The sequence below is a fragment of the Bidens hawaiensis genome, unplaced genomic scaffold (assembly GCF_021521415.1).
Source record: "Bidens hawaiensis isolate Kalapana, Puna unplaced genomic scaffold, B.hawaiensis_p1.1 tig00009543_1, whole genome shotgun sequence".
Taxonomy (NCBI): Eukaryota; Viridiplantae; Streptophyta; class Magnoliopsida; order Asterales; family Asteraceae; genus Bidens; species Bidens hawaiensis.
Genome location: NW_027491711.1, coordinates 273,097 through 284,968, shown reverse-complemented (window position 1 = coordinate 284,968; position 11,872 = coordinate 273,097). Strand labels below are relative to the sequence as shown.

Genomic DNA, 11,872 nt, shown 5'->3' with positions numbered 1-11,872 from the left:
CAGGTAGTTATATTTTGAAAGTTGGTGACTATGCATGCAATCCAACCATTTCGGGCAGTAAATTTTTTACCGTTTTTGCTACCAAATCAATTTACATTATATTATTTTTTTCAATATTTTAAATCTATCAACGATATTTGCAACCGAACCAATTTTAGTCGCTAAGTTATGACCAGTTAACAGCCAAAAAATTCACTTGCCAGTTTTCCAACCAACTTTTTTTGGTAGCTAATGTTGCAACCGAACAATTCTGGTAAGAAAATTTACGGCCTTTTTTGATATATTATATTCTTTAAAAATAGCGACCATATTTGCAATGAAAACACTTTTGGTCACTACATTTGCGACCGATTGACAACCGAATAAGTTTTTTCGCTAATTCTGTTGCCGATCTTGTTTTAGTCACTAATTTTGAGATCGAACAATTCGGTCTAAAAATTTGCAACCATTTTTGCGACTATATAAAGTTCTCTGTTTTTATTCTTAAAACTAGCGACCACAGTTGCAACAAAAACTAACAATCGAAAAAGTAGCGGCTAATTTTGCGTCGATCTTGTTCAGGTTACTAATTTTGCAATCAAAACAACTTTGGTCAAAAAATTTGCAACCGTTTTTGCAACCAAATAAATTTATATTTTTTTATTTTTAAAACTAGCGACCATATTTGTAACGGAAACATTTCGGTCGCTACATTTGTGACCGTTTAACGACCAAATAAGTTCAATCCCTAATTTTGCGACCGATTTTGTTCCGGTCACTATTTTTGCGACCGAAAAAATTTTGGTCAAAAAATTGCGACCATTTTTGCGACCAAAATAATTTCTATTTTATAAATTTTCTTTTTTTTTTAAATCAACGACCATAATTGCAATCGCTACAATTGCGACCGATTAATGACCGAAAATGTTCGGTTGCTAATTTTGCGACCGATTTTGTTTTGGTTGCTGATTTTGCAACCGAATTTGTTTTGGGTCGGCAAATTTGCGACCGATAGTGACTTGGTTGCTAATACGGTCGCTAATTTTGCGACCATTTTGGTTGGTCGCAAATTTCGGTCGCTATTGCCCCTTTGTGTAGTAGTGTAAAAATTACAAATCTAAAAATAATTAACCAAATGATATATTAACAATATAAACCAAAATATACACATGTTTTCAACTTATAAAAGACTTTAAACCTCTAAAGCAATGCTCTTTGTTTAATTCGTTGATCTTATTGCTCCTTGTCTTTTTGATGTCTTCTTACTAACTTGGTACATGAAGCAACAAAATATGGAAAAAAATATGAATACCCAAATAAAAGCAAATATGCATGAATCCTTTTGGCAAACTCAATACATTCCTCTTGAATGTTTGTTTTTTCTTGTTCCAAACGAGATCGCCTCTTTGGCGTAGCTCGACCATTGTTTTTTCTGTTTTTTCAAATTTTTCTAAAAAAAATATTCTAACTAATTAGGTTATGAATAATCAGCAATTGTCAAATAAAAGAAATTGTGATATCCTTACCAATTCTTTAAAAAAGTGTCAGATATGTTAGCATTTGTAGTCTCTACATAATTAACTTACAATTCTATTATTTAGGTTAAGAAATGAGATTATCAAACACTTACCGCAAATTTGACATTACGTACAGCTGTGTTTAGATCCAACAAAATTCTTCACTTAAATTACCTACAAAAATGTTGTAAGAAAAGTAATATACTTAGGCTAAGGGTAATGGGGTGCGGATGGCCACCTGGCTCGTGAACACCGCTACCACCTTGGCGCGGATGGGGGCGCGGTTGGCCGCCGCAGGGCAGTCCGCGTGGGGTGACCGTTGGGGAGAGCCGTTGGGCTATTAAAATTTAAAAAAAAAAATTCAAATACAATTCATTTTTTTTAAATCACCCATCTCATTCTCTTTCTCTCAATATTTCTACTAATACCTCTCATTTGATTTTCCAAAGTTTGTTAAAAAATCATGTCGGGTTCGGTAAATTTCAACTACAACGCTCAATTTCAGATGCAGGGGTTGGACTACATGTCTGACGAGGCCTTTCAAGATCTAATGACATCTCAAAACGCGACTTTTTTCAACTCGGATACACAACCCGAGTTTTCCGTTCTGGAGACACAACCGGGACCGGATAAACCCACAAAACGCTCTCACAAAGGTTAGAAAACGAATAAAATCGAAGAAACGGGTGGTTCATCGACACCGGCTGTGACAAAGCGAAAGTCTACTCCTTGGAAAAAGGATGAAAAATTAGCGTTGGCTAGAGCTTGGATTGAGATATCTCAAGATCGAAACGAGGGTAATTATTTTTTGGTGCATTTTTTTTAATTTAAATTTTTAGTTTTTGTTTGCAATTTACTAAAGTTTTGTTATTTTTTTTATAGCCGACTTTCATAAATGTCGAGTATTTTGGAGCAAAGTTCGGGAATTGTTTTATGAACAAGTGGGGAGTAGGGACCGAACCGATAATATGATATCGGGTCAGTGATCCGATATTCGTAAGTTTGTAGGATTATTTACCAACCTACATAACCGAAATGCAAACCGAATGCGACAGAGTGGGTCCGATGATCTTCAAGTTTTTCAATTCACTTGCGACGAGTGGAAAGCGGAGGAGTTAAGGAAGTACGGGATGGTGAAGACGTTCGACGAGCGCTACTTGTGGGACATGCTCAAGAAGTGCTCGAAATGGATTATGTTAGTTACTCTGGATGCGGATGTCGGAAAAGAATCGGCTAAACGTACGAAAACTAGCGAATCCGGCTCCTACGTCTCTTCTAGCGGCTCGGAGACTCAAATTAACTTCGACCTAAACTTGCCCGAGGGCGATTTGAAAGAGTAAGGCTCTAGCCGCCCCCCAGGTAGGGAACGTGGGAAAAGAACCGCCGATCACGACTTCGGAAAAGAGATCGCTAGAATGTCAATTGGTCTCGAGTCGATTAGTCAAGCTAAACATAATATAAACCAGATGAGGAGTTTGGAATTTCTAGCCAAGGACTTTAGCCACCTACCGCCATCCGACCAAGCGATAATGGAGGAAGAAAAAGATCATATTCGGAAGGAATTGATGAAAAAAATTAAAAACGCTACTTTTATGTATTTATTTTAGAGGTTGTTGCATTTTAAATTTATGTTTTTATTTTTCTTTTTATTTATGTTTTAATGAAATGTTTTAATTTAGTATTATTAATATTTATTTAGGATATAGTATTAAAAAAAAACTCAACGAAGCCCCGGCTCACCTGGACCATTACACCCTTTGAGGTTTGGTCTGGGGGCTTGGTTGGCATGCCTAGTCAGCGTCACGTGTCATAAAGATGTTGGTTCACTTGAGGCTCAACCAAGCCCCATTACGCTTAACCTTAGTAAGTTGCTGCATAACAGTGGTATGTGTCATAGTCACTGCAAGTCAACCAATGGGTGAGCAATGTGAATTTTTAAAAGTAATGAATATGCTCATCAAAACATAAAGAAAATCTCAATGATTTTTGTGATAAATAACTGCAATTTGAAACAGCTGTTGCTTTTTAGGACATTTACTATTCATTGATTAGTTTTAAACTGATCAGTACATAAGTTTTTTTTTTTTTTTTTTTCTTGAAAGTTGTTTAAAAATGTGTCATATTAAGCTATAGATAACACTAACACTAGCTAACATTTGGTGGGTGTTAAAACATTGATTTGAACATTTAAACTAAGTCACAAAATTATCGTTAGTTTTAAAAGTGATGGAATTACCAGCACACTTGTAATGATGACGCTTGCTCTTGTTGATCTGTAAATAAAATGTTAAAAGAATGTAATGAGATATTTTAACTTAACATTGTAAACATGTTTAATAAACCAAAAAAAGTTTGTAGTTAAACTTACCAATTTATCTACCATGACTTTAACAGTAAAGGACAGGTTTCAAACGCATATCTACCTCGTTATTTTGTACCTTGTATAAATACATACACATCAGGCATATATGCAACCATGAAATCACTATATACACAAACAAACATACAGAGTTGAATTAGGGAGTGCATTTATTTAACATGTTATCTATATACCATATATAATATATAAGACATGGACAAATTAAGACACCAACTCTTTAAGTAATTTACAAATTGTAAAGAATAAAGTACACTTTCTATAGCATGTAAGGTAGGGGCAAACTTGTCCATTATAAAATATATACATAGAAATAGTTACAAAATTATTCCCTCAACTTTACTCAAATTTTGTAAATTTAAGAAATAATTACAAATTTGAACCTTCAACTTTACCCATGTATTCATTTTGATTTTAATTGTAACCAACTTCCCACCAATGATTTTCCAACGGCCGTAACTTTTTCATACGTTAATATATTTTTTTTAAAATTGTGCCCTAAAAATGAACATTTTATTGTCTTTAATTTGAGAATGGTATTGCTATAGTTTTTTTCAATTAAAGAAAATTAACACGTTACGTATGGATGTTCACAATTCGGTTTTTAACGGTTTTCAAGTTAAACTATGAACCAAACCGTTGGTTCGATTTTTTTATCATTGAAAACCGAAACTGAACCATTGAAAATTTAAACTGAATCATTGCTAACGGTTTGGTTTCACGCATTGAGCTTCAACAATAAGTTTGCAGTCCTGTCCGGTTTTATATGGCCGATTTTCGATATAAACCGTAAACCAAACTGTTTGCTATGGTTTGAATATTCAAAAATCGGCTGACCAAAAGTGATGATTGGTTTAAACGTTTTCAACGTTTCAAACGAACATTGAACATCCATAATTGTTACATGATTACTAGGTTTTTTGTATCCCGCCGCATCACGCGGGCTCCTTTCAAGTCTCTAAGATAAGCGAATCATCCTTGTTATTTTGTATTTTGTAATGCACACATCATACATGTGTATGTGTGTGTATAGAGGTGAGTTCATGGAGAACTCAAAAAAAACTGGGGAACAAGGGCACTTAATCTTACACCGTCCATCTAATCTTATGATATACTTTTTATTTTCTTTTATCCTCTACATCTCACATGATTTTATCAAACTAAAACCCTTAAAAAATAAATCTCCACCCCTACTTATGGTGAGAAGTGTGATATATATAAATAAATATATATATATATATGTGTGTATCAGGATCTTGTGAGAACCTTTTGAAAAACAAGAGCCATGAGAACCAATTTGGACCACAAAAAACCATAAAAAAAAATCATAAAACAAAAAAAACACAAAAATAAAAAAAGTAAAAAGACCAAAATTCTTATTTATCATCCAGGTGTCATTAAAAAAAATTCTCGGTTTAGCTAAATTATACATATATGTATAATATGTACATATATGCACACACATATTTTTTATACACGTATGTATAATTTAAGGTAAATGATAATGTACATATGTGTACATTACGTAACTAGAGATTAAATGAAATTATACACATGTGTACAAGTATAATACGAATTAATTTTTTTATGAAACCGGAAATGTATAATATGTAAATATACGCACACACATATTTTTTATACACGTATGTATAATTTAAGATAAATGATAATGTACTTATGTGTACATTACGTAACTAGAGATTAAATGAAATTATACACATGTGTATAGGTATAATACGAATTAATTTTTTTTATGAAACCGGAATGAAATATAAGAATTTTCATTTTTTTTACTTTATTAAAATTTTCATTTTTTAAATTTTTTTTAAATATTTTTAGAGATTTTTTTAGTGGTGCAAAATGGTTCTCAAAGTTCTCAATTTGCAAAGGGTTCTCTTAGGATTTTTACCATATATATATATAAAGAGTATCATTACAGAACTTTTAATTTTTTTAAGAAACTTGAAGGAACTTTTAATAACTATTCCTCCGTCCTATTAAAAGTGTCCATATTTCTTTTTTTATTTGTTCTATTACAAATGTCCACTTTTAAAATTTATTAGTCAATTTCCAAATTTACCCTTAAGCACACACAACTAGCATTAATAAACAATATGGTGGACCCATTTTTCAAGGGGATTATTGTCATTTAGTTAGCAAAAAAGGTAATCATTCAATCCATCTTAAATTTGTGTTTTTCAAACTAAGACACTTTGACCGGGACGGAAGGAGTAACATTTTTTATAAAATATTTTTTGTATATTCATGTTATTTGAGTGTAGTTTTATCACTTTTTATATCTATCTCTATATATCTAAATTTTTTTACATATGTAAATTTGTTATGACATAAATTTTACATATATGTAAACTTGTGATTTACATATGTAATCAAAAATTTATTTTAGAAATTTAATAAAACTACTCTCTAGCAATAGTAATACATAAAAAAATTTCAAAAAAGTTTTTGTTTGTTAACAGCTGTCAAAGTTCTTACGTTCTGTAATGAAACTAACAAAATATATAGAGAGAGAGAGAGACACACACACGAGGGATGCAGTTGATAAAGGCTGACTATTTTTTGACAAATTATGACCATGCTTGATTAGTTATTGAATATCTTTGACTAAGATGGACTTCTTTTTTTACCAATTATAACTATTTTTGAATAAATTTGTCAAAGATCAATAATTTGTTGTGATGGATTAAGATCGATGTTTGTCACAACTTTAGTCTGCCCAAATTTCCTTGTAAAATTAGCATAAAACTTATGATGTCAATGTCTCAACGCCACCCTATCTTGTAGTGGTGAATCAAGGTATTTACTATATAGGCTCACATCATGAAATAAATAGGTTGATATACTTGCTCAAAGGAGAATCATAGGGTTTAAGAATCACAACAACTACACTTCATATTTTAAATCTGTGATCTTAAAAAATTTATAGATGATCATTTTAGCAGCATGGGCTGTTTTACGAACCCTGATGTATAAGGTACGCCGGTTCGAGGCAGCCAATTATCACCATCAATGAAATTGTGTACCGTAAAATAGCCTGCGGTCTTTTGATCCTTTATAGCATGATAATTAGGCCATGTGACCCTTTTATTAGTAGAAGAACCCGGTCCATAATTCATGTACTCTCCACAATAAGCAGTCCTCCAGAACTGTTTCCAACTATTTTCCCACCCTTTCGGGTCCACCCAGTGATCCAAAAAAGATTGCATAAAGACGGTCCTACTATTTCCAAACCATGGTCTTCCTAGGAAAGCTTTATTATATTTACGAAGATCGGCTGCAGCGGTTACCCTACACCCTTGCAACGAGTATCCAACGGGCTCGAGACGGCTGTTTCGTCCATGAGCCGTCACTACTAACCCTCCTCCCCGTGGCGGTTCACGAAGAATGATATTACAATCTTGAAACACCGCAAGAGCGCCTCCAAAAATAAAATCTACGGTTCCAAGTATTTGGCATTCTTTGTAGAACTGTGTAAAAGATAAAGTAAAAAGTGTGTCTTGGTATCCCTCGAAGCTGCAACGATAAAAGACTGATTTGTGGGAGGCTGAGAGGAGTGCCAACGCTTGTGCTCCCTCAGGCCCCGCTGTGTTCTGGAATGTAATGTCTCGGGCGATAAACCTATGGCTCCAGACTTCTGCATTAACACAAACACAAAAAGTTAACTTGATGTATGCAACACTCGCCGTTTCTACCAACCAATAATGTCTGCTTCGCTCGTAAGAAGTTTATAATTTTTTTGGGTCTGAGTGGAGACCTACAAATAGTCATCCATCCTAAATCCACTCACACTCAAAACATACTTAACTGATCCACAGCTAGGGTGGAAATTTCAATCCCAACCCAAAATGCGAGCCAAACACGGCTCGAATTAATCAACTTATGGATTGAAATATCTGCCCGTTTAAAGAATTATTTGAGTTCGATCTAAAATGTTAATTAAACAAGTCATGTGTTTAGGCTAATCTATTTAATCCGTTTAGTTAAACAGGTCGACCACTAACTCGTTTAACCCATTTTCTCTAACCCACCAACTCAATTAGCACGTTTACAATTTATGTGTCGCCCACCAATCCGTTTGACATTCTAAATAAATGGCTTGTTAAACGTGTCCAACACCAACTCAGATCGAAGACTCCTAGAATCTTAGAGAATATTTAGTATAATTTTAGTATAATAATAATTAGTTTATTATTATAGATAAGTTAGTCTTATCTTTAATCCTAACTGTATTTGGTTTCAAATTATGTATTTGAAATAGTTTAGGATTAGGAACCGTGGTTATATATATACCTTAGGTTCAATGTGTTAGTCATTATTAAGTTTTTCTCGTTTGTCGTTTTCTTAATAAAAGAGTTGTAGAGAGTTCTACAAATCTCGTGTTCGTGTTTTTGATTCACTTGCCAAAAGTTTAACATGGCTCATATTCTTGTGACATAATTTAAATATGTATGGATTAGGGTTGATGCTTTTACAACCCACAGCTGATGCCTGATGGAGTTAAAATAACATTAAAAAAAAACAGATGTATGAGAGAAGTGAACTAACTAAAAGTTGCCGACCCCAGCAAATCACCAGCCTTTGATGTATAGAGCATGTCACCACCGCAATGCCTGTTACCGGTGATGATCGTCTTACCTATTCCGTCACCATACATCGTGATATACCGAAATGTCACCGGAATTTCTACGTATTCATTATAAACACCAGCTTTCACGTAAATCACATACCTGCTATTTGGCCTCCGGTTAACAGCGGAATTCACCGACTCTTGAATCGTTCTAAAATTTCCTGAACCATCATGAGCCACCACAACATCAGGCCTTTCAGCCGCCAAAACAGCAAAGTTATATTCATCGCTAATATTCAAATCAATAGGCCCATTTATAGTAGTATTACTAACAGCAGTACTAATAGATAAAGAGTTGAGTATTAGTTTTCTCAAATTGGCGGATATTACAGGTAACAATGGGTTGGTCATATTAATCAACTCGAACCCTTTTTCGCAAACGGTTATGTAGGTTAAACCTGCACTGAGCCACGTTTGGACGTCAAGTGGGGTCGGTTGAAGGTCAAGACCATGGTCATAGGCATTGTCAGGGTATAGGATCATGTTAAGTGTGGACACGATCCCGTCATAGTAGTTTACGCAGCTGCCCCACAAACTTTTTCCTGGGACATTTGCGGTCGCAGACTCGATGTCTTGGATTCGTTTTGAAGTCGCACGGGCTTCATTAAGGGCGGCTTTTACGGTCATGTCTTGGAATTGGTTTGCGGGTATGGTGGTGTTGGCAGGGTGTAATCCCGCGACGTAGTGGTTGCATGTTTCGTAGTGTGGGGTTTGGTGGCACCACCAGTTTATGGTTGGTTCCGATGAGCATGAACTGATGAAGGAAATGAAGCAAAAGAAGAGTGTAAGCTTCATAGTCAAAGCCACGTCTGGTTTAATTTGGTGATATGTGAAGTTCTTGAAACAAATGGTATTTGTAGTCATGTAAACTAATGGTTAATGGTAATAAATCTTCTGCTTTATGATAATATGATGTATTATATATCTCCAACTTTATGATTTGTATATTTGGTTTAATATTAACAATGGTCAAAGATAATAATGCAATATGAGAAAACTTAGATTACATTAGAGCATTCTCATCCAACCCCTTATTTTATATGAATAATGTTTTTATAATTTAGATAGTGGTTCAGGGTGTTGTGAGTGAAGAGTTTTTATATTTTAGATAAAATAGTGATTTTTCTGTATATTTAAAAAGTTACTGTTCACTCCATATAATTTTTTAATATATTTTGAAAGTGATTGCGAGTGAATGAAAGAGAAAATGTAATTATAAAAAGTATAAAAAGTATTATTTAATTGAAATAGAGAGAAAAAATGTAGTGAATTTTAATGCAATTTTAGTTTAGAGATAGAGGGTGGGATGAGAATATTTATTTATTGTGTTATATTAATTTTCTGATTTACCAAGGAATTTAAAAAGGAAAAATCTTCAAAATTCGAATATTACATGTTTTAAAATTAATGTCACATCTAAAAATCTTAATTCTACAAAAATACACAATTTAAAAATCGTAGGCTTGTTGACTAGGAACTTTAGTTTTAACTAAAAGCATTGAAATTTTAAAATATATATCTATATTAGTTAATTAGGATAAAGCCTATGTGATATACGGTGGTTAAAAAATAAAACAAAAAAGTTAAATTTAATAATATACATAATAACATATCTTATGTAAGGTTAACATAAATTCATCCTAGTTAGAATTAGTAAGCCATAAAAATTTTAAAAGTAATGAATTTGATCCTATCAACAACATATTTTCATTTTATTATTCATGAATTGGAAATTGCAAAAATGAAAACTACAATTTTGATGTAAATTATAATTTTAGAAATTATAATTTCTAAAATTGTTGAGGTAGAATCCTATGTGGATAACTTGTCGACTAGAAACTTGAGTTTTAACTAAAAGCGTTGAAATTTTAAAATATATATCTATATTAGTTAATAAACAATAAAATATTGCATGTCATTTGTCGTCTTCATAATCATTCTCACCATTTTTTTTGCATTTCTCTCTTTTATTTTATTAAGTGCATCTCTTTGTTTTAATAATGATATATTATAAAGAAAATGTTAATTATACAAATACCATCCCGGTGTCCCTCACATCACGAATGACGGGGCCTCCGTGACCCAGCCAGGGCCGGCCATAAGGTGTGGCGGGGTGGGTTATGTTTATTATTATTAGTGTTAATTTTAATTATTAATATTAAACATAAATCATAGTTATAAATTTAAAAAATGAAAAATTGGTGAATGATGAAGAATAAAGAGAATGACCCATACCAAGGGTTGAGAACCGAGGATGAATGAGGAAAACTTGAGATAGCGCAAACATGGCGAATGTGAGGAAACAAAGGGAATGATGTATATATACCCTTTAATCTTATACACATGAAAGAAGACCTTTATAAGACTAGTTTCTATGGGGCGCCCTTTGGAGGCAAAGTGGACGCGGAAGCCCCTCCACACCTCCGAGGGGCCGCGGTTAGGAGGGGGGCCACGTTCTGGACGACCGGCGCGAAGAGGGGAGTTAGGGGGGAGGGGAGGCACCCAACGGCTATTTTTTCAACCGTTAGAATATATATATATATATAGGGGAGGGATATTTTGAGAACCATGTTGAATTGTAAGAACTTAAGAACTCCATTCTATGCCACACATTTAATTAAATTAATTGGAATATGTGGTTGAGATTAAATCTGGCAAAAAAGTCAAAGTAGGAGAGAGAATAAATATGTAACTGATTACACTAACTTTTACGTCCGTTACACATGTGTAAAAAGTCGACTCGGTGTGTAAAAAATTCTGTAATTTTTTTATGTGTATGGAACCTACATATATTATGCATGTGTAAAAAAAATTCGAAAAAAAAAAATCGTTACACTGAGTTCTTTCGAGTTCTTAAAATTCAAAGGGGTTTTCATTTGAAATCTCCCCTATATATATATATATATATATATATATATATATATATATATTAACCATTTTCTCTATAACTCAAACAACTTTTATTTTTACACAACATTTTACTCAAAAAACTTTTAAAGTTTCACAACCATGAATCCTAGCTCGAACACAAACCCAAACATGTGGGATCCGAGTAGTCTATGGTTGGCTAGTTTGCTCGCAAATAACATCGACCCTAATAACCCGTTCTACGCAAACCAACAACGACCTGTGATGCCTCCACCCATGTAATTGTTTAACCCCGATATGTTCTTTCGACCGCCAATGTCGTATATACCTTCGCAAGTACCCGAAACCCAAATACCCGACACCTAAATACCCGAAGCGCAAGTCCGTCCAAAAAAAAGAAGTCATAAAAAAAAGAATCTGGCTGACGATCAAACAACCGAAAAGGCTGAAAGACAAAGGTGTGAAGCGGATGAGGAATTGGTG

The 11,872-nt window shown here is 33.7% G+C and overlaps 1 pseudogene; it reads right to left on the bottom strand.

Moving 5' to 3' along the window:
• Positions 1-6,824: 6,824 nt before the first annotated feature.
• Positions 6,825-9,148, bottom strand: LOC143532776 (pectinesterase pseudogene; annotated as a pseudogene).
• Positions 9,149-11,872: the final 2,724 nt, after the last annotated feature.